Source organism: Coenobita brevimanus, chromosome 20, assembly GCF_032717465.1.
Source record: "Coenobita brevimanus isolate Jiangsu-jjx chromosome 20, ASM3271746v2, whole genome shotgun sequence".
Taxonomy (NCBI): Eukaryota; Metazoa; Arthropoda; class Malacostraca; order Decapoda; family Coenobitidae; genus Coenobita; species Coenobita brevimanus.
The window spans coordinates 13268846-13294369 of NC_136973.1; positions in this window are offsets into that span (position 1 = coordinate 13268846).

The window sequence follows — 25524 nt, forward strand, 5'->3', positions numbered from 1 at the left end:
GAGGCAGATGAGGGGCGTACAGTGGCCTCTCCCTCCCCGGTACGTACAATGGCCGTTACCGCAGCTCTGCCTGCCCGATGGGAAGCAACTGAAGGGCGTACAGTGGCCGCTCCTTCCCCGGTACGTACAATGGTCGTTACCATGGTGTTACTCCCGTAGGAGGAGGAGGAAGTCGATGAGGGGCATACAGTGGCCACTCCCTTCCCGACACGTACAATGGCCATTGTCGCGGCTCCACTTCTCCTTCCTTTGCCAGTCGGAGCGCGCTCAATAGCTAACACTGCGAGGCTATCTCCAGATGTGACTGTAGCTGAAGGGCATACAGTGGCCGCTCCTTCCACCACATGTACAATGGCCGTTGTGGCGGCGCTACAGGGGGAAACAACTGAGGGGCATACAGTGGCCACTCCCTCCCCAGCACGTACAATGGCCGTTACCGCGGTGTTGTTTGGGACTGTATCTGGAGCAGTCCCACCCCGAACCTGGTGAAGGCTGCTCCACTCACAGGGTCGTCTCTTCTTCTTGGGTGGTTGTAGTTGGGTCAGTTGGGCGGAAGAGGGACTTAAGGTAGGGGCGCCCCGGTGTCCTTCTCACTCTGGGTCAGTCTCACCCTGATCTGGCCTGCCGTGGTGTCCTCCTGGGGTGGTGGTGGGGCTGTGGCTCGGCAGTGGGGTGGGGAGTGGCGGGGTGGTCGGTCCGGCGGCGACAGAGGTGTGTATTTTAAATATTCTGGTCAACTCTCAATTCCATCAATAATAACTTTAACAATCATCATTCATTCCTCCACTAAAATCTCCAGATGGCAACATTACAAATGACCCACGTGGGAAAGCAGATATCTTTGTCAGAAATCCTTCCTTAGAAGAAGCCAGCCAGAATGCCCCAGCACTAGAACTTGATTCTCCCGACATTGTTCCACTTAAAATACAGACAAGGTACGTGAAATCCATCCTAGACAATTTACGTACCAACAAAGTTCCAGGCCCAGATGAAATTCTGCCAATTGTTTTGAAAAAGTGTTCCCTAGAACTTGCCTCTGTTCTTGAAAAATTATTCAGACTATGCATACACACTTCTTCATTCCCTAATTCATGGAAAGAAGCCAATATCCACCCAATTCCAAAGAAAAAACGTTCCTCTGACCCCTCTGATTACAGACCAATAGCTGTCACATCTTCTCTTGGTAAGGTTTTTGAAACTGTAATTGATAAGCACATAGTTAAACATCTTGAATCCAACAACTTAATTAGTGATAGACAATAAGGTTTTCGCCAACAAAGATCCACCATTGACATACTCAATCTCCTGCCTCATACCATCCATCAATCAATTGATGGTGAAATACGTGCAGTATCCCTTGATATTTCTAAAGCTTTCGACAGAGTGTGGCACCGTTCCCTGTTGTCCAAACTCCCTTGCTATGGACTAAACTCTTTTGTTCCTTTGATTTCCTCATATCTCAGCAATAGAAAAATAAGAGTAAAAGTAGATGATGTATATTCCACTTTCCACTCATTTAACGCCGGCGTGCCACAGGGATCAGTTCTGGCACCAACCCTGTTCCTGGTTCATATTAATGATCTCTTATCTGTCACCCACAATCCCATCCATTCATAAGCAGATGACTCAACACTTCATAGTTCATTCACACTCAGACATCCATTTACAAAGTCCGATATCTCTAACTCTCAACTCAGTACAGCCATCTCTTTAAACCAAGACTTATCCACGATCAGTGAATGGGGACAAAGTAACCTTGTCTCACTTCATGCTAATAAAACTAAATATATACAATTTACTAATAGACAGATATTGCCAGAATCGTATATTACCTTCAATGCTACAAATATTCCCATTTCTAAAAGTATTGAAATTCTCGGCGTCTCACTTAACAGTGCCTTCAGCTGGACCTCTCATGTTAGATCACTTGCTAAAACCGCCTCAAAGAAACTTGGATTATTGTACAGAGTCCGTAACTTCTTCACTGACGAGCAGTTAGTTATAATTTATAAGTCATGTGAGTTCTCATCTTGAATACTGCTCACTCTTGTGGAGTGGATGTGGAGAGGTTGCATTAAAACAAGTAGACAAAATTCCGAACAAGGCTGTTAGAATTATTAATAACCCTGCTATTACTAATAAACTTCCTCCCCTACAAGTAAGGAGGAATGTTGCCTCCCGTACGTTATTTTACAGATATTTCTATAGCAAATGCTCAGACGAATTTGCGTCCATGGTGCCACCTCTCCATGCCTTCCCTTGTGCTACACGGGCAGCTGGCAGTGCTCATGACTGGAATGTCACTCAGCCATATTGCAGAACTTCTGCCTATCACAATTCTTTCATTCCCCGAACTTCATCTCTCTGGAACTCGCTTCCCCAGAGTTGTTTCCCTTCAAACTTCAACCTACTGCTGTTCAAGTCTAATTGTTACAGATATGAACAGAGGACACCAGTAATCTGGTGCATGGATTATAATTTTTTTTTATTCATTTGTTTATCCTTCCCCTGTTGTGTTATTAAGAAAAAAAAGATTAATGACATAGCACACATAGTATAAATGGCTTGCTTGAACCGAATTGTCTGAGCACAATAACGTAGTATGGTTGTGTAACGGGTTACAGATGAAAGTAAGGGAGATATGTGGAGGAAAGAGTAGTCTCGTAGATACTGTAAAAGCTGATCAAGGAGTACAGAAGTGGTCTGTTCATGTGGAATTCATGGAGACTAAGACTGGTGAAATGGATATAAGAATCACAGGTGGAGGGCGCAACAGAGAAAGGGATAATGAAAAGATGGAAGAATAATGGGAGACAGACTTTGTGTGGCGGAAGTTTTTCAGATATTAAGAATTTGACGGCACCAGCCCAGAAGGACTAAGCCGATACGGTAGTGCTCTCTGAATAACACCGTTATACTTTTTTCCCAATGCGCAACAGTCTCATCAGCGACCTCACTTCCTTGTCTAACGTAAATTGCATTCCGGGCATTGTTCCTGCATTACAGCTTCCATATATATATATATATATATATATATATATATATATATATATATATATATATACATATATATATATATATATATATATATATATATATATATATTGTTACATAGCCTATGATTTCATCATCCTTTGTATAATTCTAACGTACAGTATGCTGCATGTTTGATCACGATTCGCCTCGTGGCGAATATATATATATATATATATATATATATATATATATATATATATATATATATATTGTTACATAGCCTATGATTTCATCATCCTTTGTATAATTCTAACGTACAGTATGCTGCATGTTTGATCACGATTCGCCTCGTGGCTTCCATAGTGACTAGGCTTGCGTGTTTTACCTCACTCCCCCCTTCTTCCCCTTATGGTAGAGTAAGTCGTTCTTTCTGTTGTTCAGAGCAGGATTGTCAACTTTTTGTCCCCTATGGCTTCATTTGCGCGTCCTTCTTACAAGTTGTATCAAGCTCTGCCGGCCCCTATATAATGAGCTCAGTCTCTGCATTAATTGCCACTTAGATCTACTCCTCATTTTGTTCACATCTCTGTTCTCCCCTGTACAGTTATTATTTTTGTGAGTGCCCAGGAAGTCTCCAACCGTCTACAAGCTGTGTAATTTGAGTATAAGTGTTATTACAGTTTTACTTGTACTGCATAAGGTGTTAATTCGTAGGCCTAGGGAGGTTTTTGTGATTCATGTGTTTTGGGTATCAGCCATTATTAATAATATTTTATATCTGTAATAATATATCTTGCATTCACTGAGCATTATCCGGTTTTCTCATTTTATCAGGGCTGACTTAGATAAATTTACACTTGCTAATTTCGTGTTAATAGAGGCTATTCCAGTTAACCATATATCCATTACATTATCCTTATGAGTCTTGAATGTTTAGTTGTTAGTTTGAGCATTAAACTTTAACTTGTAATTTTACCTAACTCTTTTGTTTTGAACCTGGAACTTTGTGGGACAGTAGTGATTTTCAGTATTCTCAAAGTGTTCATTATCTCTCTCTGTTCCGTAACATAAATTTGGTGACCTCGCCAGGATATTCAGGATATTATCATAAGGATATTGCTTGATATTTTGTGACTGTGATTTATTCATGATGCCTAATATTACTACGCTTGATAAAGCCAAAGATTTTTTGTCAAATGTGCAAACAGTGTGTCATGTAGAAAACAGAACAAAGAATGAACTTAAGCTTGTTGCTCAACAATTGGGAATTGCTGTTCGCTCTCATCATTCTAAAGATCACATTGTTGACATGATTAATGAAAGCTTGTTTAATGTAACTCCTCCAAATGAGCAAACGCAGATTGAGTTAGCTAAGTTACAGCTAGCCCTGCAGGAGGCTCGTGCTAAGGAGGCTGAGGCTAAGGAGGCTGAGTGTCAGGCTCGTATTCAGGAGGCACAGGCACAGGCTCAGGCACAAATTGAACTAGCTAGGATTCAGGCAGACCATGAGTATCGCATGAAACAAGGTGGAACTGGATCATCTAGCTCTGATGATTTTGATGTGGCTAATAATGTTAAACTTGTCCCTCCTTTTAATGAATCTGATTTAACAAAGTATTTTCAGTTGTTTGAGAGGGTAGCTACAGGTTTTAATTGGCCCAAAAAGTATTGGCCAGTACTCCTTCAAACTGTTCTCACTGGTAAAGCTCAAGTAACTTATGCATCTTTGCCTCAGGATCAATCTGATAATTATGATGTAGTTAAGAGCTTGATTCTTAAGGCCTATGAGCTTGTTCCTGAAGCCTATAGAGTAAAATTTAGGACAACTTATAAGCAAGATAAGCAATCCCATGTTGAGTATGCAAAAATCAAAGAAGATCTGTTAGAGCAGTGGTTAAATTCTAAGAATGTAAATTCTGATTTTGGTAAATTTAAGCAGATGATTTTGCTGGAGGACTTCAAAAGGTGTATTAATAAAGATGTAAGCCTATATCTTGATGAGAGAAGAATAGATAATTTGTCTGATGCTTCAGTTTTAGCTGATGAATATGTTCTCATTCACAAAAGATATTCTAAAGAAAAAAGGAAAGCTGAGAGAAAGTACGTTGCCTCTACTCAGAGTACAGGTAACAGGAAAGAGAATAAAGATGATGTTTCTCAGGAAGTAAATACCAGCTTCACCTCTAGATTTCAGAAAAGTAAATGTACTTATTGTAGTAAGCTTGGTCATACTACGAAGAAATGTTTCAGGAGACAGCGTGATGTGAACAAAAAGGAGTCTTTAAATATTCAGTCAATTGGTCTAGTGTCCACCCTTGAGAGTTCCCAGAATTCTTTAACTGAGTTAACTGAACCTGCTTTGAGAGGTAAATTAAATTCTCATAATGAAGCTCCTCTTTTGAGCAGTAACGTGGGTGACACTCTCAAGAGTTCATGTGCTAATTTCCTGTCTGATGGTTTTGTCAGTCCTCTGGACAGTAATGACAGGAAATCAGTTAAAATATATCGTGATACAGGTGCTTGCCAATCCCTTATGCTGACCAGTGTTCTAGGCTCTAATGTTAATTCCTCTGATGAAACTGTAATCTTACAAGGTGTAGGGAATAATTATTTCTCTGCCCCTCTGTGCAGAGTGAATTTAGAGTCTGGTTTTGTTAATGGTTCCGTTATGGTTCGGTTGGTTGAGACACACCCAATGTCAGGTGTAACTTTCTTACTTGGAAATGATATTGGTGGAAGTCAAGTGTGTCCAGCTCCTCAGTTGTCTAGTGAACCAGTGGCTGCGACCCATGATTGTGATGTCCCTGATGTGTTCTTTGTATGTGCTGTCACTAGGGCTAAGTTTAAAGTTACTGGTGACTTAGTGGATAATGATGATGATGATGTTATCCTTGCTGACACTTTTCTTGCTAATTTGGACCACTCACCAGATGAGGCAGTACCCCGTAGTGTTGATAATTTGTCTCGGCAAGAGTTGGTTGAGTTGCAGGTTGCTGACCCTGAGTTGAAAGGTCTAGCTAACTCTGCTTGCAGTGAGGAAGAGTCAGCTGGTGCTTCTACTTGTTATTATATAAAGTCAGGAGTACTTATGAGGAAGTGGAGACCCCCAACAGCATCAGCCGACTGTGAATGGGAGGTTGTACATCAAGTTGTCATCCCTCGTGTTTGTAGGCAGGATATCATTAGAGTGGCTCATGATTCCAGTTTGGCAGGACACCTTGGAGTGAGGAAGACTGTGGCACGCATTTTGAAACACTTCTACTGGCCAGGTATCTTCAGGGATGTTTCCTGGTATTGTAAGTCTTGTCACACCTGTCAAGTTGTGGGGAAGTGTAATCAGACCGAAAAGGTTGCACCTCTAGTTCCCATTCCTCCTTTTGAGGCGCCATTCACCCGTGTGTTGGTGGATATTGTGGGCCCTCTTCCTAAGACTTCTTCAGGATTTTCTTATGTGTTGACCTGATTGATATGGCTACTCGTTATCCTGAACCCATTCCACTTACAAATATCTCTGCAAAGAACGTGGTTAAGGAAATGCTAGGGTTCTTCACCAAGTTTGGTCTGCCCAAGGAGGTACAGTCAGACCTGGGAAGTAATTTCATGTCAAATGTTTTCAAGCAGTCTCTGAAAGAGTTGGGCATCACCCAGATCACTTCTTCAGTTTACCATCCCCAGACCCAAGGAGCGTTGGAGAGATATCATCAAACACTCAAATCGATGCTCAAGAAATACTGTTTGGAACATCAGAAAGACTGGGATAAAGGTCTTCCATTCGTTGTATTTGCTGCAAGAGAATCTCCAAATGAATCACTGGGCTTCTCACCTTTTGAACTACTGTTTTGCCATGAAGTAAGAGGACCCCTTAAGCTACTCAAGGAGTTCTGGCTGTCGGAGGAAGATGACGTCAACCTGCTGGAGTATGTGATGAAGTTCAAAGAACGGCTGTCCACTGCTTTACAGCTGGCGAGAGAGAATTTAGGAACTGCTCAGGAGAAGATGAAGGTTTGGTATGATAAGAAGTCCAGGTTACGCCACTTTCAGCCAGGAGATCAGGTTTTGATTCTGCTACCGGTGCATGGGCAACCTCTTCAAGCCAAGTTTAGTGGTCCTTATTTCGTGGAGAAGAAACTCAGTGATGTCAACTATGTCATCGCCACACCAGATCGTAGAAAGAACAAGCAACTTTGTCACATCAACATGCTAAAGTTATATCACAGGCGGGACGAAAATAACCCAGTCTGCACTGTAGCTGTTCCACCCGAGTCTGCAAATGAAGCTCTCCCATGCAGCATGAGCCTGAGTGATAGTTTGGGGAAGAATCCTGATATCATGAATGATCTCCAGACTAAGCTTTCTCATCTAGCTCCCAAGGAAAGGCAGGAGTTTTCGGCATTATTGCAGGAGTACCCGCAAGTGTTCCGTGCCACTCCAGGAAGAACCACTGTGTTGATGCATGATGTCGATGTTGGAGACGCAAAGCCAATTAAATTTCCTCCATACCGTGTGAACCCAGTGAAAGTTCTTCTCATCCACAGGGAGCTTGGCTACCTGTTGGACCACAAGATGATTGAGCCCTGTCAGAGCGAGTGGAGTTCTCCTGTCACTCTAGTCCCTAAGCCAGGTGGGTCACAGCGGCTTTGCATTGACTACAGACGTGTTAATCAGATAACCAAAACAGACACTTACCCTCTCCCTCACGTGGAAGATTGCATAGACAAGATCGGAAAGGCTAGTACATAAGTAAGTTTGATTTGTTAAAGGGATACTGGCAAGTACCTATGACTGAACGTGCTAGGGAGATCTCATGTTTTGTAAGACTAGGAAACACTTTTGCATGTTCTGTAATGCCATATGGTATGAAGAATGCACCAGCCACTTTTCAGAAGCTCATGAATGTTGTAACAGAGGGTTTGGCGGGGTGTGTTGTTTATATTGATGATGTATTAATCTTCAGTGACAACTGGAAAGATCACCTATGCCATGTCAGTAAATTTCTTGAGCGTTTGGTTCAGGCTAATCTTGTAGCTAATTTATCAAAGTGTGAGTTTGGTCAAGCTAAAGTTCAGTACCTTGGGTACGTAATTGGTGATGGACATGTTGCACCACCAGGAGCTAAGGTTCAGGTTATAAGTGATCTTCCCAGACCTAAAAGTAGGAAAGAGCTACAAAGATTTCTGGGAATGGTAGGTTATTACAGGAGATTTGTTCTTAACTTTTCAGTTCTTGTATCACCACTTACAGACCTACTGAAAAAGGGAGTTAAATTTGTCTGGACCGATAACTGTGAATCCTCTTTCAGCAGACTTAAAGCTATCCAATTAAGTCAGCCAGTGCTCGCTACTCCAAATTTTGCTAAGCCTTTTAAGATGGCTGTTGACGCAAGTGATACAGGAGCTGGGGCTGTTTTGCTGCAAGAGGATGATCAGGGTATTGAACACCCTGTATCTTATTACAGTAAGAAGTTCATTCCACCTCAAAAGAACTACTCAACTATTGAGAAAGAGCTTTTGGCCTTGATTTTGGGTTTACAGCATTTTTCATTTTATTTATGTTCTGGTTTTGACCCCATAGTCATTTATACCGATCATAACCCACTGAAATTCCTTAGTAAGTTTAAAGATAAAAATCAGAGATTGACAAGATGGAGTCTACCTCTTCAGGAGTATTCATTAGACATACAACATGTCAAGAGGAAAGAAAATGTTATTGCAGATTGCTTATCTAGACTTTAGACAGATTGTTTTAGAGTAATAAGAAATTTCCTTTGTAAATTTCTTTTTTCTTTGTGGGGAGGTGTTACATAGCCTATGATTTCATCATCCTTTGTATAATTCTAACGTACAGTATGCTGCATGATTGATCACGATTCGCCTCGTGGCTTCCATAGTGACTAGGCTTGCGTGTTTTACCTCACTCCCCCCTTCTACCCTTATAGTAGAGTAAGTCGTTCTTTCTGTTGTTCAGAGCAGGATTGTCAACTCTTTGTCCACTATGGCTTCATTTGCACGTCCTTCTTACAAGTTGTATCAAGCTCTGCCGGCCCCTATATAATGAGCTCAGTCTCTGCATTAATTGCCACTTAGATCTACTCCTCATTTTGTTCACATCTCTGTTCTCCCCTGTACAGTTATTATTTTTGTGAGTGCCCAGGAAGTCTCCAACTATCTAGCAGCTGTGTAATTTGAGTATAAGTGATATTACATTTTTTCTTGTACTGTATAGCATAAGGTGTTAATTTGTAGGCCTAGGGAGGTTTCTGTGATTCATGTGTTTTGGGTATCAGCCATTATTAATAATATTTTGTATCTGTAATAATATATCTTGCATTCACTGAACATTATCCGGTTTTCTCATTTTATCAGGGCTGACTTAGATAAATTTACACCTGCTAATTTCGTGTTAATAGAGGCTATTGTAGTTAACCATATATCCATTACATTATCCTTATGAGTCCTGAATGTTTAGTTGTTTTGCATTAAACTTTAACTTGTAATTTTACCTAACTCTTTTGTTTTGAACCTGGAACTTTGCGGGACAGTAGTGATTTTTAGTATTCTCACTTAAAGTGTTCATTATCACTCTCTGTTCCGTAACAATATATATATATATATATATATATATATATATATATATATATATATATATATACAATATGATAAATATGCTCCTCCTCCATTATATGTTGCGCTACGCAAGTCTTGTCTTGGCATGCCTCTCATTCAGTAAAGTAAGGCCTGCTTCGGACCAACAGCGCCACTGAACATCCACAACGAAGCATCCAACTCCCTGATTGGTGCCAGCACCATCACATTAAATCAAGCTCGAATTAAAGGCACATGTTCAATTACATTACATGTTTTATATAATATATGCGCTACATAGATCATAGCAATGTGGTTGTCAGTATCTGACCACTATATGGGGGTTCCTCCAACTCATTCGCGTCTTAATATGACGATGTAAACAAACACAGTGGTGTCACATTAACCAAGATGCCACAAGTAGGTGTAGTACTTAGAAGTGGAGCCAATTGTACCACACGGTTAGGTTAATACATGGCTTTGGCAGGAATCTTTAAACCTTAAGACAGAGGAAAAGTTCACTCAGTGTCAGAAGTATAATACTTTACCAGAAGTTGGTTGAATTCCACTCCCAGACTTATATCAAGACTTGCACCTAGACTTGCACCAAGACTTGCTCCAAGACTTGCCCCCCTGAAAGTGTTGAGTTTCAGGTAGTTTGAGGCAAATTAATAAGAGGAAAATATGATACTTTAATGTGAAAAAATAGAAATTCTCATAGGAATATTTCAAGGAATTAGATGATGCAGCTGCCCTTGGACCACCCTAAACATTTGTCGTTAGGATGATACTGCACAGGATAAGAATTCATCACCTTATTTCATAATTACAAAATAGTTCTTAGTATCCCGGTGGTGTACGTGGCTGGCTGGTCTTATCTCAGGGCGTCAAATTGCTGACACAGCAGTTCTGCTTCTCCTCACCACACACCTGCTCTGTACCTGCCTCATATTTCACAATTTTCAGAGCAGATATTACTTTCAAAACATTACTAACATAGGCATAATAGAATCAAAATAACTTTTAGGGGATAAGAAAGTTGATGCACTAACTCAAAATGGGACCAAGAGAAGGAAAGCTCCAGGCAGGAGGCCATGACCTTGCTCCCGAGAAATCAAAGCACAGAGACAGCAGTTCCCCTCAGTTAGCCAAGCACTCATCCTCCCCTTAGGGACCCGTATGGCAAAATTCAGGCTACCTATGCTATTTCATTTTATTGGTGTGGATAAATATCACAAAATATATAGGAACTCAGTGGTCACATAGTAGCCTCAAGTGGCATCGTTTAACAAAAAAAAAATAAATTTATCATTCTTCCTCATATTTATCTCTTCAACACGTTTTTAAGAAGTGTGTGTTTTTTCTTGGCTTGAATGATTGTCTTGGTAGTGTTGTTTATCAGAGGTCTAAGCTGTGAAAATTTGTGCTGCATGCATTTTCCTGAATTAAAGAATGCCAACTGCTTGAGTCCTTGAGCCAAGTGATTTCGGCTGTTGGTCTAGGTTTCATAGTTTTCTTGTGAGATCCTGATTGGGCTTATGAAAAGATTCTGTCAAATATAGTCTGTAAATTTCTATTGGAAATATTTTCCTTAAATGATTAAATGAATTTCTACTGGAATTATAAGCATCAGGCCTGTATTCAGTTTGCAGTTACATGAGCTGACTGTGGGTATTGTGACATCCAAGATTAGGGAGTTTAGGACCCAGGCCTTTATGCATTTTTGCTGACATCTGTGTCTTTGGATCCATTTGATAACAGCAATGTTTAGCAGTTTTTTTCTCTGACTGCAGCGCACCAATTGTAAATGGTTTTGGTTAAGAAATTCCCCGGCCGCAAATCTCATCTTCTGCTAACAGCAGGACTTGAACAGCACTTAATTTAACACTTGTCAAGAAAATCTTTAAAAATTTAAATATTGTTTAAAGAACCTTAGCCCTCCCCCCTTGCAAGAAGATACCGAAAAGAAAGCGTGACATTGGCAGAATCTACCTGAGTGGCAGTGAAAAGAGGATGATAAAGGCAGCAAAAGAAACTGAAGTCAAACGTCTCAGTGGAGTAATAGAGAAATTTATCATTAAAAAGTATGACACTGAGACCGATGAGTCAGATTGTGAGTCAGTCAGTTCCATGGAGGTCCAAGATCTGCCCAATCTTCCTGCAGCTCCTTCCGAGCAAACTGCTGAACAAGCTACATCATCATCAAGCTTGCCTCAGCAGCGTACATCAGAACTCAAGAGGAAAGACAGCAGCCTTGATGTTAGCTTTATTAAAAATTATGAGGATCCTGCCTCTTGGCCAAAAATTCTTTCCACAGCTCAGTGCTATTTTATGGTCACAAAGGGTCCACATAAGTTAGATTTCAACCATGAATTCCCTAAAGATGCAGCAGGCAGGAAATTTTCAAATTCCTACCTACGGCGCAAATTATCAAATGGGGAGGTGATGCAAAGAAAATGACTTGTGTATTCAGTTAGAAAAAATCAGATATTTTGTTTTTGTTGTAAGCTTTTTTCTAGTGTTAATGCCGCGCTGTCCTCTGATGGATTTCATGACTGGTCCAATGCTAGTGTGCGTTTAGTTGAGCATGAAAAGTCCTGTGGTCACTTGTAGGCAAGTGTTCAATGGTTTGAGGCTGAGCAAAGACTAAAGAAGGGTTGTTCTTTGGATTCAGTTCATCAGCAGCGAATCAATGATGAAAAGCTACAGTGGCAAAATGTTTTTCAGCACCTCCTTGCTATTGTTCAGTTTCTCTCAGGACATAACATGGATTTCCGAGGATCTGTTGATAAACTCTTTGAACCTAAAAATGGTAATTTTCTTGGCCTAGTCCAACTGATTGCCAAGTTTGTTCCTGTCATGCAAGAACACCTGCGACGAATCAAGGATGAAGATATCCATGACCATTACCTTGGCAAGCGTATCCAGAATGAGTTGATTCAGCTGATGGGTAACAAAGTCCAGAAGATCATTACTGACCGGATAAAGGCCTCAAAATACTTTGCTGTTATACTTGATTGTACTCCAGATGTTAGTCATAAAGAGCAGTTGTCTCTGACAATTAAATATGTATCTGAGGGCTCCACTGTTCCTGTTGGAATATGTGAGCATTTTATTGAATTCACTGAGGTGAAGGAAAGTACAGGAAAGAGTCTTCTGGATGTTCTTGACAAGTTATTGACACTGGGTTTAAATTCACAAGATATCGGGGGCCAAGGCTATGATAATGGTGCTAACATGAGAGGCAATAAGTCTGGTGTTCAGGCTCGTCTTTTGGAAATGAACCCAAGAGCTTTCTTTTCACTCTGTGCATGCCACAGTTACAATTTGTTACTGGGGGATATTGCCAAGACGTGTCCAGAGGGAATGACCTTCTTTAGTATCCTTCAAAAGCTGTATGTCTTGTTTTCTGCTTCACCTCAGAGATGGGCAATTTTCACAAGACATATTAAGGACTTGACTGTGAAACCTCTCAGTGAAACCCGATGGGAATGTCGTATAGACAGTGTCAAAGCTGTGAGGTACCAAACTGTTCAGTTTTACGATGCCTTAGTGGATATTGCTGAGGAAATAAATGACCCCAAAGCTCACAGTAAGGCTATGTCACTATGCAGTGAGCTTCAAAATTTCAAGTTCATTGTTTCCATTGTATTTTGGTATGCTATCCTCTTTCAGGTCAATCAGGTCAGTAAACAGCTATGAGGTGAGGCAGTTGAACTTTCTGTTGCAGTCCCCCACTGTAGGGGGTCACCTTGACGTGGTGGTGGGGCTTGAAGCATGGTTGGCAGTGCCACCTACTTGGGAGGCAAGCCTACCTTTGTAGGGTTTGGCATTTGTCGGCCTTGTGGACCAAGCACCCCCTACATCACTGGTAGAGGAGGCCTACTGGTGATGTCAGTCCCTGCCCATTTGCCATCTAGGGCGGGACTGTTGCCTCCCCACGTGTTTGCCGTGCATGGCGTCCCGTAATGCTGGGAGACGGGAGTCCTGGAGGTTGAGCGATGCTGCATGGTGCGCCCTGCAGCTAGCAATACACCTCTTTGGTCCCTTATTCTGGCTAGACGGGTGGCCTGGTTGGGCCCGACCAGGTCAATCGGCTGGTCACTGGCTAGCCATCCAGGCTAGTCACCTAGTGGCTTTAGGGTCAAGCGGGCACTGGGGGACCTGGTGGCTCCTATCGTCCTGGAGTCACCCTTGTCAGGGTCCCTTGGTGGTTACCTGCGTGTACTTTCCCACTACCTCTGGGGTCACCAGTGGTGCTTTCCCTGGCATATGGCCTCCCCTTGTTGGGCTCCATGGTGGGTAGAGGGGTGGGGGAATGAAGGTGGTTTATTTTGAATATGGCATCTTCCAAAATTTTTACAGCTGACGACCCTAGTTCCGTCCCTGACCATCCTTCACAGTCTTCCTCCTGTGCGCCTCATGTGCCTCTGGCTGGTGAGGCCCACATTGCCACCTTGGAACCATACCTGCCTGGTTCCAGTGGTTTGCTGCCAGTGGCCATTACAAAGAAGAAGAGCCGGCAACAGACAACAACATCTTGTGGACATGCCCGAGAGGTCCTGCCAGGTGTCTATGAGAGGGTTGATTTCCCAAGGTACTACACCATTCGTACTTTGGATGGTCAGGCTATTGGTAATCTGGACATTTTTACTGTTCATCGGCGCATTGTGTCAATCTGTGGGAGAGAGCCGAAGATCTCACCTCAGGGGGATGGTAGCCTCCTAGTGGAGGTTACATCCCCTGAGGAGGGTTCCCGGCTGGCTGCCCAGTGTAAGGACCCGGATGCACTGTTCACTTGTGTTCCCCATGCCTTTTTTAATCATAGTCGAGGTGTTGTTTTCTCAAAAGACTTATTGCGTTACAGTGAAGAGAAGCTGCTTGAAGAACTCCAGGTCCACAGGGTTGTTAAAGTGGAGAGGTTTTAGAAGAAGGTTGATGGTGTTCTTACCCCAACTCCATCCTTGTTGCTGACGTTCGACTGTACTGTTCTGCCTTCATCCATCAAGGTGGCTTGGTTGTCCCTTAGGGTCAAACCCTTTGTACCAAATCCACGACGCTGCTACCACTGTCAGATGTACGGCCATGTTGGGCGAGTCTGTCGTCGTTTGCAACAGGGCCTCCCAGTGGTGTGTCAGTTGTGGAGCATCCACTCATGCAGGACAGGACTGAGTTTTGTCCGGTCATAGCCGTCCTCGTCGTCCTGTCCAGCAGCAGACCCGAGTTCCTCCTGTTGTGTCAGCTCCTATGCCTTCATCTGCTGATTCCATGTCAGTGCAACAATCTCCCGCACTTGAGATAGTTGCCGCTACAGTTCAAGACTAGACCTCTACATCTATGGTATCCCTTGGTAGTCATGGTGCACATTCTTCATTTGCTAAACGTCATCGTGGTTCCTCAGAGTCTTTGAGTCTTGAAGATCCTCCAAGCAAGGTGTCGGTCATGAAGTCCACATCCTCTGTAGTTAGTCCATCTGTGCAACAGCCCTCGGACCCTGCTTCTGGGTCTTCGGGGGCTTCTGGGGTGTCAGGTCAGTCTGGCACCTCTTCCTCCGGGGTATCGGATGTTCCTCCTCCGGTTACCTCGGAGGATCCTGTCCTGCCCCCTCCACGTTTGGAGGCCAGGACCCCAATCCCTCCTGCTCGACCTCTTGGTTCACTGGGGGCCCCGGGCAGAGTTCGGAGTAGCTCTTCCTCTCCTGCTGGGCAGCGACAGGTGTCTGTGAAGTCTCCCAACACTTCGCAGACCCCAGGCCCTCGTTCTAGCCATGCTGCTGCCCGTGACAAGCCCCTTAGTGGGCGTATCCGCATTCCCAAGAAGATTGTCTCCCAGGGTCGCTCAGTGGTTTCCACTAAGTGACCCTTTCTTTTGTGTATATAGTTCCTCCATTTTAATATTTTTAGTATTTTTTATGGTTTTCTGTTTGTCCCTCTCCCCTGCCCCTTTTTATTTCAATAGTTTTAATGGCTAATATTATTCAATAGAACTGCCGTGGTTTACGAGCCAACTGGGAGGAACTCCGTTGGCTTCTGGCTGAGTATTCACCTGTGTGTGTTTGCCTACAAGAGACAATGGTTGGTGATGCTGCGCCTCCCAGTCCACCTGGTTACCAGGTTTTTTATTCAGATCCTCTTCCTGAACAGGGTCATGGTGAGGGTGTGGCTATTCTAGTGCGCAGTGACATACCTTTCACTGCTGTGAGTCTTAACACTCCACTGCAGGCTGTTGCTCTCCAGATTTTCCTTCCCCGTCATTATACTGTGTGCTCTTTGTACCTCCCTCCTAGTGCCACTATTGAGAGGGTTGATCTTGAAAATCTTATTCGTGCACTTCCCTCATCCTATTTCTTGCTGGCCGACATGAACAGTCATCATCCCCTGTGGGGTGGCTCCACACCTGATGCTAGAGGTACTATGTTAGCCTCCATTGTGGAGGATGTGGACCTGCACATTTTAAATTCTGGTGAAGTTACTTCCATAGTCAAACGGGTATTTTTACTTCTATTCATTTGTCTCTGTGCTCTGCAGGGGTAGCCCTGAATTTTACATGGGCTGTAATGGCAGTGACCACTTCCCTATTTTATTAAGATCGACACAGAGTGCGCCTCGGCGTCGTCTTCCCCGCTGGCGCTTGGATAGGGTGGCCGGTTTTTGAGGAGCTGTGTTCCCCGAACCAGTGTGTGGAGGATTTTGTCAGCACTGATGCTGCTGTTGAGTATTTCACAGACTTACTACACTCGGCGGCACTGCAGAGTATTCCGAGAACAGCTGGTCACTTTCCTTACCGTCCAGTTCCCTGGTGGACTGATGAGTGTGCTTCTGCTGTTCGGGCTAAACGTGCTGCTTTCTCCCGACTTCGTCGTCACCGAGGTGACCCTGGTTACTTAGTGGCATATAGGAGGGCCCGAGCTCATGCCCGGCGGGTTATGAAGGAGGCTAGGAGGAAGTCTTGGGCATCATTTGTTTCTTCAATTTCTTCACAGACTCCTCTCACAAAAGTGTGGAAATGGGTGAGGAAGATTTCAGGGAAATTTCCCGTTCCCTCTCCTCCTGTTTTATCTCATGCAGGTGTGGTGGTGGCTCATTCTTTGTCTGTTGCCGAGATATTTGCAGCTCATTTTGCTAATGTCTCTAGGAAGGACACCTCATCCCCGTCGGCATGCCGCCGACGGCACCTGGAATCTTTGGGCATTAGTTTTCCATCTACTGCAGAGGAGTCATATAATGTTGCTTTTTCTGCTTCTGAACTTCAGACGGCATTGTCGCAGTGTCGCGACTCGTCTCCAGGCTTGGGTGATGTCCCATATGCCTTCTTACACCACTTGCCTGATGCAGCCCTTCATTTTCTGTTGTCACTGTATAACAGAATTTGGTGCAATGGTGGGTTTCCGACCTCATGGGGTGTTGCTGTGGTTCTTCCCATCCCTAAGCCGGGTAAGGATCACTTGCAGGCCACTAATTATCGCCCTATCTCGCTGACATCTTGCCTTTGTAAGGTCCTCGAAAAGATGGTGAATAGTCGGCTCGTGTGGTACTTAGAGAAGGGTGGTTACTTGTCTCCAGTCCAGTATGGGTTTCGGAAGATGCGGTCGACCACAGATGCTCTCCTTTCTTTAGAATCATCCATCTGCCAGGCTTTTGCAACTAACCAGCATCATATCACAGTGTTCTTTGATTTGGAGAAGGCGTACGACACTTCCTGGCGTCATGGTATATTGCAATCTCTTTATGAGTTTGGTCTCCGTGGGCAACTCCCCACTTTTATCCGGGAGTTTTTATCTAATTGTTTTATTCGGGTCCGAGTCGGGAGTGAGCTGTCTACTGCATGTCCCCTTGAGGATGGTGTGCCACAAGGGAGCATACTAAGTGTTACCCTTTTCGCAGTGGCAATTAACAGCGTTATTTCTGTGCTCCCTGATGGTGTTCGTGGCTCTCTCTATGTTGACGATTTATCAATCTCTGTCACTGCCTCACGGATGTCAATGGCAGAAAGGAGGATGCAGATGGCTCTCAACCGTGTCTCTAGATGGGCTGATGAACGAGGTTTTCGATTTTCCTTCAAGAAGACCGTTGCCATGCATTTTTGCCGCGTTCGTGGAGTCCACCCTGACCCAAACCTTTTTTTAGATGGGCGTCGTATTTCGTGTTTAAAGGAAACCCGGTTTTTAGGGCTGATTTTTGACAGCCGGTTGACTTGGGTCCCTCACTTCAGGTAATAAAAGCTGAGTGTCTCAGAGCATTGGGTCTCTCGAAAGTTTTAGCGCACACGTACTGGGGAGCTGATCGCAAGACCCTCCTCCTCTTGCATCAGTCTCTGATTTTATCCAAACTTCATTATGGATGTGAAGTTTATTCCTCTGCCTCAGAAGCCCGGCTTCGTATTTTAGATTCCATACATCATGCTGGTGTTCGTCTCGCCACTGGGGCATTCCGATCTTGCCCGATTTCGAGTTTGTTGGCTGATGCTGGTGTCCTTCCTCTAGACTTGCTCCGCTCTTCCCTTTTGATGAGATGTTGGTATCGCTTATCTCGTCTCCCAGACTCTGTGCCCTTTGTCAAGGTCTCTCAAGATTCTTGGTCACCTATTTTTGCCACTCGGCCATCCTTTCCAAAGCCCTTTGGTTTCAGGGTGCAGTCAATTATGTCTAGCTTCTCTGTTCCTTCTGTGCCTATCACTCCCCACCGTGTCCCGAGGGTGGGCTACTGGCTTCTCCCCAGGGTGACATTTTGTCGTTTCCTCTCATCCAGTAAGGCCTCCCTTCCTTCTCAGGTTTTATTTTCTCTGTTTTTAGAGCATGCCTCTTCTCATGGGGACTCCATACCAGTTTATACTGATGGATCTAAGTCTGATGCGGGTGTGGGCTTTGGTGTGGTGTTTCCCACCTTCTGTCGAGGTGGGAGCCTCCCTGTGACTGCTTCTGTTTTTACGGCTGAGCTGACTGCTATTTTATTTGCCCTTCAGATTCTCTTCACTCTCCCCCACACTGCTTTTACTGTTTTTAGTGACTCACAAAGTGCTCTTTCTGCAATGGAGTCTTTTAATCCCTCTCATCCTTTGGTTTTATCCATTTTAGAGTGGCTTTTCCTTTTAGGGCGTCGTGGACGTCATGTAGATTTCTGTTGGGTTCCAGCTCATGTAGGAGTGGCAGGGAATGAACGAGCTGATCAGCTGGCCAAGGCAGCAGCGGCTCGTCCCCCTCTTGCACAGTCCCCTCTGTATCGTCTGCCTGCTGCAGATATGCACTCCTTTATTGCCTTCAGGGTTTGGTGCTGTTGGCAGGAGCATTGGGATGCTGTGGGTGCCAATAAGTTGCGCTCGATTTGCCAGAAGGTGGGCTCATTCAGTTACCAGGGCTTCCCTCGTCAATGGGAGACTGCTTTGTGCCGCCTCCGCATTGGTCACACCCGTTTCTCTCACGGTTTTTTAATGGAGAGGGCTCCTCCTCCATTCTGTGATGACTGTCTGGTTCCATTGACTGTTCGGCACCTGTTGGTGGAGTGTCCTAGTCTTGAGTATTTACGGCGTCGGTTCCTCTCTGACCACCAAACGGATGGTGGTGTGTATCATCTTTCCTTCGTGCTTGGGGAGGATGCCTGTGTCTTGGGAGGGGCAACCCTCTCCTTTGTGAAGGAGGCAGGACTTCTTAAGGATATTTAGAATTTCTCCTTTTTGATTGTGTGGCTTATCCTGTTTTTTTTTTTTTTTTTTTGCTTTTTACTTCTTTGTTATACGGCGGCATATGACCCTGGCAGTTGCGCCGCCATGATTATTAAAAAAAAAAAAAAAAATCTGTTGCAGTCAAAAGCATGGAGAGAACTATTGGATGGCTGCAAAAATACAGAACTGATGGATTTGACAATGTTCTTGCAGATTCAAAGGAGATAGCCAATGATATGGGCATTGAACCTGTCTTTAAAGAGAACAGAATTCGTAGAGAGAAACGAACATTTCAGTATGAAGCTCAAGATGAGCCAGGTCAAAGTCCACAAGAAAGTTTCAGAATTGGATGCTTCAGTCTCATCCTTGATAGAGCAATTTCATCCATGGAACAAAGATTCCAGCAGCTGAAGTCACATGATGCTTTATTTGGTTTCTTACTTTCTTTCCACAACCGTACCAAAGCAGAAATGAAAGTGCATGCAGTCAACTTGGAGAAAAGTCTCACCGTAAATGGCACCTCAGATACTGACGGTTACATGTTAGCAGAAGAAATGGATGCTCTAAAGTCTGTTATTCCAGAGGAGATCGCTTCCCAGCCCTCCGAAATCTTAAGCTTCCTTTCTAAAAAGAACAACTATGTAGATTTCCCGAGTTTTTGGATTGCCCTGAGCATATATATATATATATATATATATATATATATATATATATATATATATATATATATATATATATATATATATATATATATATATATATATATATATATATATATATATATATATATATATATATATATATATATATATACATATTATGTGTCCGACTCTGGACAAAGGATTCACAGCCTGCTTCCAAGGCCCAGTAGTCCTCCTATATACCATACACCTCTACATGTCACCACTTCGGCGCTAACACCCACCGTCCATACTGAATACATGCTAGGGCTGTCTCATACAGGACTGTTGTATTGGTATTAACGGGGATATTTTTACGACATGTCGGCGGGTCTTCTAGTAGATAAGTAAAGTCTGCTTTGACTAAATTCAAATCCTTAAACTGTTTCCTGCCCCAGCGGGGATTTGAACCTGGGTCCGGTGGGACTGCAGGCCACCTCTCTACCGAATGAGCTACCGCCTCCCCCCCAAAAAAAACTCCCGGCCTCTGGTTTACCAAACCAGATAATGCTGACTATTCCTGTTTCCGTGGCATCAGGTGAAAGAAGTTTTTCCAAGCTGAAGTTTATTAAGACATATCTGAGGTCAACAATGACACAAGATCGTCTAAATGGCCTAGCCATATTTTCAGTTGAAAATGAAGTCTCATCTCAGCTAGACTACAATGAAATAATCAGAGACTTTGCAGGCATTAATTCCGGCAAGATAAGTCTCTAAGGTTCAGTTACTTAACAACAGTTAAAACTGCACTGGAGCAGTGAATGATGTCGAACCGCACAATGAATCTCTTAATCTCAAGGATGAAGGCAAAAAAGATGAATATGATCCAGAACATGCTCACTGTCTGTTCATCATTGTATTGGCTGTATATATCTATCGTATCTAGCTTGCATATTATATTGTATCTTGTATCTTGTATATTATATTGTACGGTATCTAGTATCTTATAGGTATTGTATATATCTATGATATGGTGGTTTAGGAATCTTTGTTTTACATTTCTAATTCATAACGAATCATTTGCATTAATATCTCAGTCTATGCGTTAAGCATAAATATAAAACTGTGTTATTTTTAGGCTTTAGGTTTGACATTCAAAATCAGAGGGGCCCCGCCCCTATTCCTTGCATCGGGCCCCGCACCTGCTTGGGCCAGTCCTGAGACTTGACATCACGACGAAAATATATAAAAACCAGGGATATTACAGTGCAAGGTGCAAAAATATTATTGACATTTAATTTCAACCTGCACGTCAAAAACTGGCTAACTGTATGCTTAACTTTAACCATATTCCTTTCAGATAACAAGAGGGACCACAGCTATATTTCCATAAAATTACAGATTTACAGCTTTCTGGTTATCTCTAAAATGTGCTACTAAGAAAAAGCTGAACAGATTTGAACTCGGTATTTTCCAGTTAGTTAATTGGCAACATATTCGACCAAAATTCTCAGCAAATTTTTTCATGCTAGGATGTTTAACCAAATAGCTGTATCTCAGTTAGTTTCTGAGAGATTTAAGTTTCATATATGCAATTATTGCACCGTAAATGAGTATGACCTTCAAAAAGAGGTCAAGGTCATTTATATTTGGCACAAGTACTTAGGTTATCTAAGGGTCCCTTCCTATATTAAGTAGTCAAGATCTAAGAAAAAACTGCAAAATCGTCAAGATCTAAGAAAAAAAGTGCAAATAAAAATAAAACTAATAATACAAAAACAATAAGCATTGCTCTATATATGGCAGAGCTTAATAATAATAATAATAATAATATAGTGGTAGGTGGCGGCGACCATCGTCCACTCAGTGTAATGCTGCCTGTTTCTTCCTTCACCTTTATCATAATTTTATGTCTGCCCTCCTTTCTTTCTATTTCTCTCATCTTTCCTATCATTTATTAATCTTCTTTTCATTTCAGGTGGCTTCACACTGAGTGACAAGCCTGAGGGATTCCTGTAAGCCATGATATACAGTGCTAGGTGGTAACCATATAACCAACCCATACGTGTTTCCTATGTGTCAGCAAGTGGGTTGGTGGAGGGTTAGTGCTCCTTCCCATAAAACACCTACCCCAAAGAAAAATGGCCACCCCTTGCCGGATGAGGAAATCTGGCTATAGATGGGAAGATAGATAGATAATGAAGTCAATGAACAGTATCTTACTTTGCATTCTCGGAAAACATGGAAACTCGATACCCAGTCCTATGATACTGCTGAGAAGCGGGATTTGCTAGTTAGGAAGGACTGGAAAGTTCTCAGTATTTCTTATATTTTCCAGTTCCATGTCAGAGTTGCCAGTGAGCCTGCTATTTGTGAGTGAAGGTATTTTGTAAGTTGTATATTAATTTCTGTGCTCTTTTTCTCTATAATGTTTTATTTATGTGATTGCTAAATTATGTAATTTTATCTCAGTTTGCATAATAATAAGTTAGCGTGTTGTGTAGTGAAAGAAAACTCTGAATCATTTTGGATGTCTCCGAGTTGGTAACTGTTGCTTCCCCGAGAATGTAGTATATAATTCTAGTATACAGGGAGCTTATGTAAGTACGAGGAAGGGTCTAGAGGTTTTTCAGTTCAGTCTGAGTTTAGTTCAGTGTCAGTTCAGACCCCCTACTCTGTATTTTAGTTCCTAAAAAAGAGACTGGCCAGAGAAAGGGACGGGGGACTGAGTTATCCCCGTACCCTGAAGATTGGGTCTATCAATGTGCGTGGATGTAGTACGATTGAGGCTAAAAGGGAGGAGATTGGGAGAATGTTTGTGAGAAGAAAGTCGGATGTGTTAGCTTTGAGTGAAACGAAAATGAAAGAGAATGATGAGTCTATGATTGGAAGTGTGAATGGAAGATTGTCAGGTGTTAATATAGAAAGGGCAAGAGAAGGTGTGGCTTTGTTAGTGAGTCCGAAAGTACAGCAGTGTGTGATTGAATGGAAGGAGGTGTCATCGAGACTGATGTGGGTGAAAGCGAAATTTGAATATGAGTTGTTGGTGTTTGTGAGTGCATATGGGCCTGGTAGTGAAAGGGATGAAGAAGAAAGTGAGTCTCTCTGGAATGACGTTGATGAGTGTCTGCAGAGTTTTGGAGCGAATGTGAATGTGGTAATGATGGGAGATCTGAATGCTATAGTGGGAAATGTAGCAGTTGAAGGTGTAGTTGGTATGCATGGTGTGCCTGGAAGAAATAAAAATGGGGAATGAATGATAGGGATGTGTGTTGAGCGAGAGATGGTGATTGTAAATACCCTGTTTGAGAGAAAGATATTATAAGTATGCATGGGTGAGACAGAAGAGTGGAAGGGTCGTTCATAGAGCACTGATGGACTATGTGGTTGTGACCAGGAATGTAATAGGAAGATTGTTGGATGTGAGAGTTCTGAGACGGGAGGGTGGAGGTATGTCTGACCACTACCTGGTGGAGGGAAAGTTAAGCGTAGGTTAGAGATGGTGAGAGCTAGGAGAGTTAGGTGTGGCAGGGAGGTTTTGAAAGTGAGTGAGTTGAATAAAAGAAAATGATAGAGTATCAGGAGAAATTGAAAGATGAGTGGAATGCAGTGAAAGATCAGGAGAATGGCAGTGTGGAGGAGCAATGGCAGTTGTTTAAGAGTGCTGTGGTGGGACATGCGGAAGAGGTGTGTGGTGTCAGACGTGTGGGTGGTGGTGTAAGAAAAGGAAGTGAATGGTGGTGCAAGGAAGTACGTATGGCTGTGGCTGAGAAGAGACGTGCATATGAAGTGTGGCTGCAGAGGAAGGATGAGGTGTTATATGAGAGGTATAAGGAAAAGAGGAATAGGGCTAGAGGGGCTGTGCTGATGCTAAATGGCAGCAAATGAGAGGTGGGGTAGGCAGATGACTGAGAATTTTCAACAAAATAAGAAAATGTTTTGGAAGGAGGTGAGAAGGGTGCAAAAGGGAGAGTCTGGGAAGGAAAAGCGAGTAAAAGCAAAGGAAGGAAGGATGATAACTGAGATGGATGCAGTAACGAATAGATGGGCAGAGTATTTTGAAAGATTATTAAATGTAGAGGACGAAGGGTGGCTGAGATTGTGGCGGATGGAAAGGTGCAAGGAATAAATGTGTTGGGAGAGTTGAATGATTCTTTGATCACGAAGGAGGAAGTGCAGGAGGCAGTAAAGGAGGTGAGAAAGGGAAAGCTGCAGGTATGGATGGGTGTGCTGTGGAATGCCTGAAGGGTGGTGGAGCGACTATTGTTGACTGGTTAGTAAGATTGTTGAATGTGTGCTCTGTGAAAGGTATGGTGCCAGTTGACTGGGCAAGTGCTTGTGTGGTCCCATTGTATAAAGGCAAGGGTGATAAGTATGAATGTACTAATTTTAGGGGTATAAGTCTGTTGAGTGTTGAAGGTAAGGTGTATGATAGAGTGTTATTTCAGAGAGTTAGAAAGGGTACAGAGAGAGTGATTGGTGATGAGCAGTGTGGCTTTAGGAGAGGGATGGGATGCGTAGATCAGGTGTTTGCTATGAGACAGGTGTGTGAAAAGTACTTAGCGAAAGGCAAGGATGTGTTTTGGGTATTCATGGATTTAGAGAAAGCATATGATAGAATTGATAGGGAGGCTTTGTGGACTGTTTTAAGATTGTATGGACTTGATGGTAGGTTACTAAAAGGGGTGAAGAGTTTTTATGTAAATAGTAGAGCGTGTGTAAGAGTGGGAAATAGTGTGAATGATTGGTTTCCCGTGAGAGTGGGGCTGTGGCATGGAAGTGTGATGTCGTCTTGGTTGTTTAATATTTATATGGATAGTGATGTAAGGGAGGTGAATGCAAGAGTTTTAGGTGGAGGTCTGAGTCTGGGGAATGTTGATGGCAGAGAGTGGAATCTGAAGCAGCTGCTGTTTGCAGATGATATTGCAATGGTGGCTGATTCAGAGGAGAGATTGAGACAGTTGGCAAAGTTTGGAAGGGTGTGTGAAAGAAGGAAATTGAAAGTAAATGAGAGTAAGAATAAAGTGATGAAGTGTGTGAGGTCAGTAGATGGTAGGAGGAGGAATATAGTTTTGAATGGTGAGTTGCTTGAGGAGGTAGAGTGTTTTAAGTATTTAGGGTCACATGTTGCTGTGGATGGAAGAATAGATGCAGAAATGAAGTTTAGAATGAATAAAGTAGGAAAGGTGCTGGGAGGAATGAAAAAAGTGTTTAGATGTCGTTTGCTTAGAATGGACGTAAAGAGAAGGCTGTATGAGGGTGTTGTTGTACCGACTGCATTATATGGGGCTGAAACATGGAATATGGGTGTAGCAGAGAGGAAAAGTTTGAATGTAATGGAGTTGAGGTGTCTGAGGAGTATGTGTCGAGTGACACGTATGGATTGAGTTAGAAATGATGAAGTGCGAAGGAGAACTGGAGTTGTCTGGGAGATGGCTGATCGAGTTGACTAAAGGGTGTTGCGATGGTTTGGGCACATGGAGAGAATGGATAATGAGCGATTGGTAAATAAGATAACTAGATCTAATGTGAGAGATGTAAGGCCGAGAGGGAGACCACGAATAGGATGGATGGACAGTGTGAAGAGAGCATTGGATGCGAGAGGGATGTCTGTTGAGCAAGGAAGAGTGGCTGTGTGTGACAGAAATAAACGGAGAGAAATTGTGAATGAATAAATGGTGATGCAACCC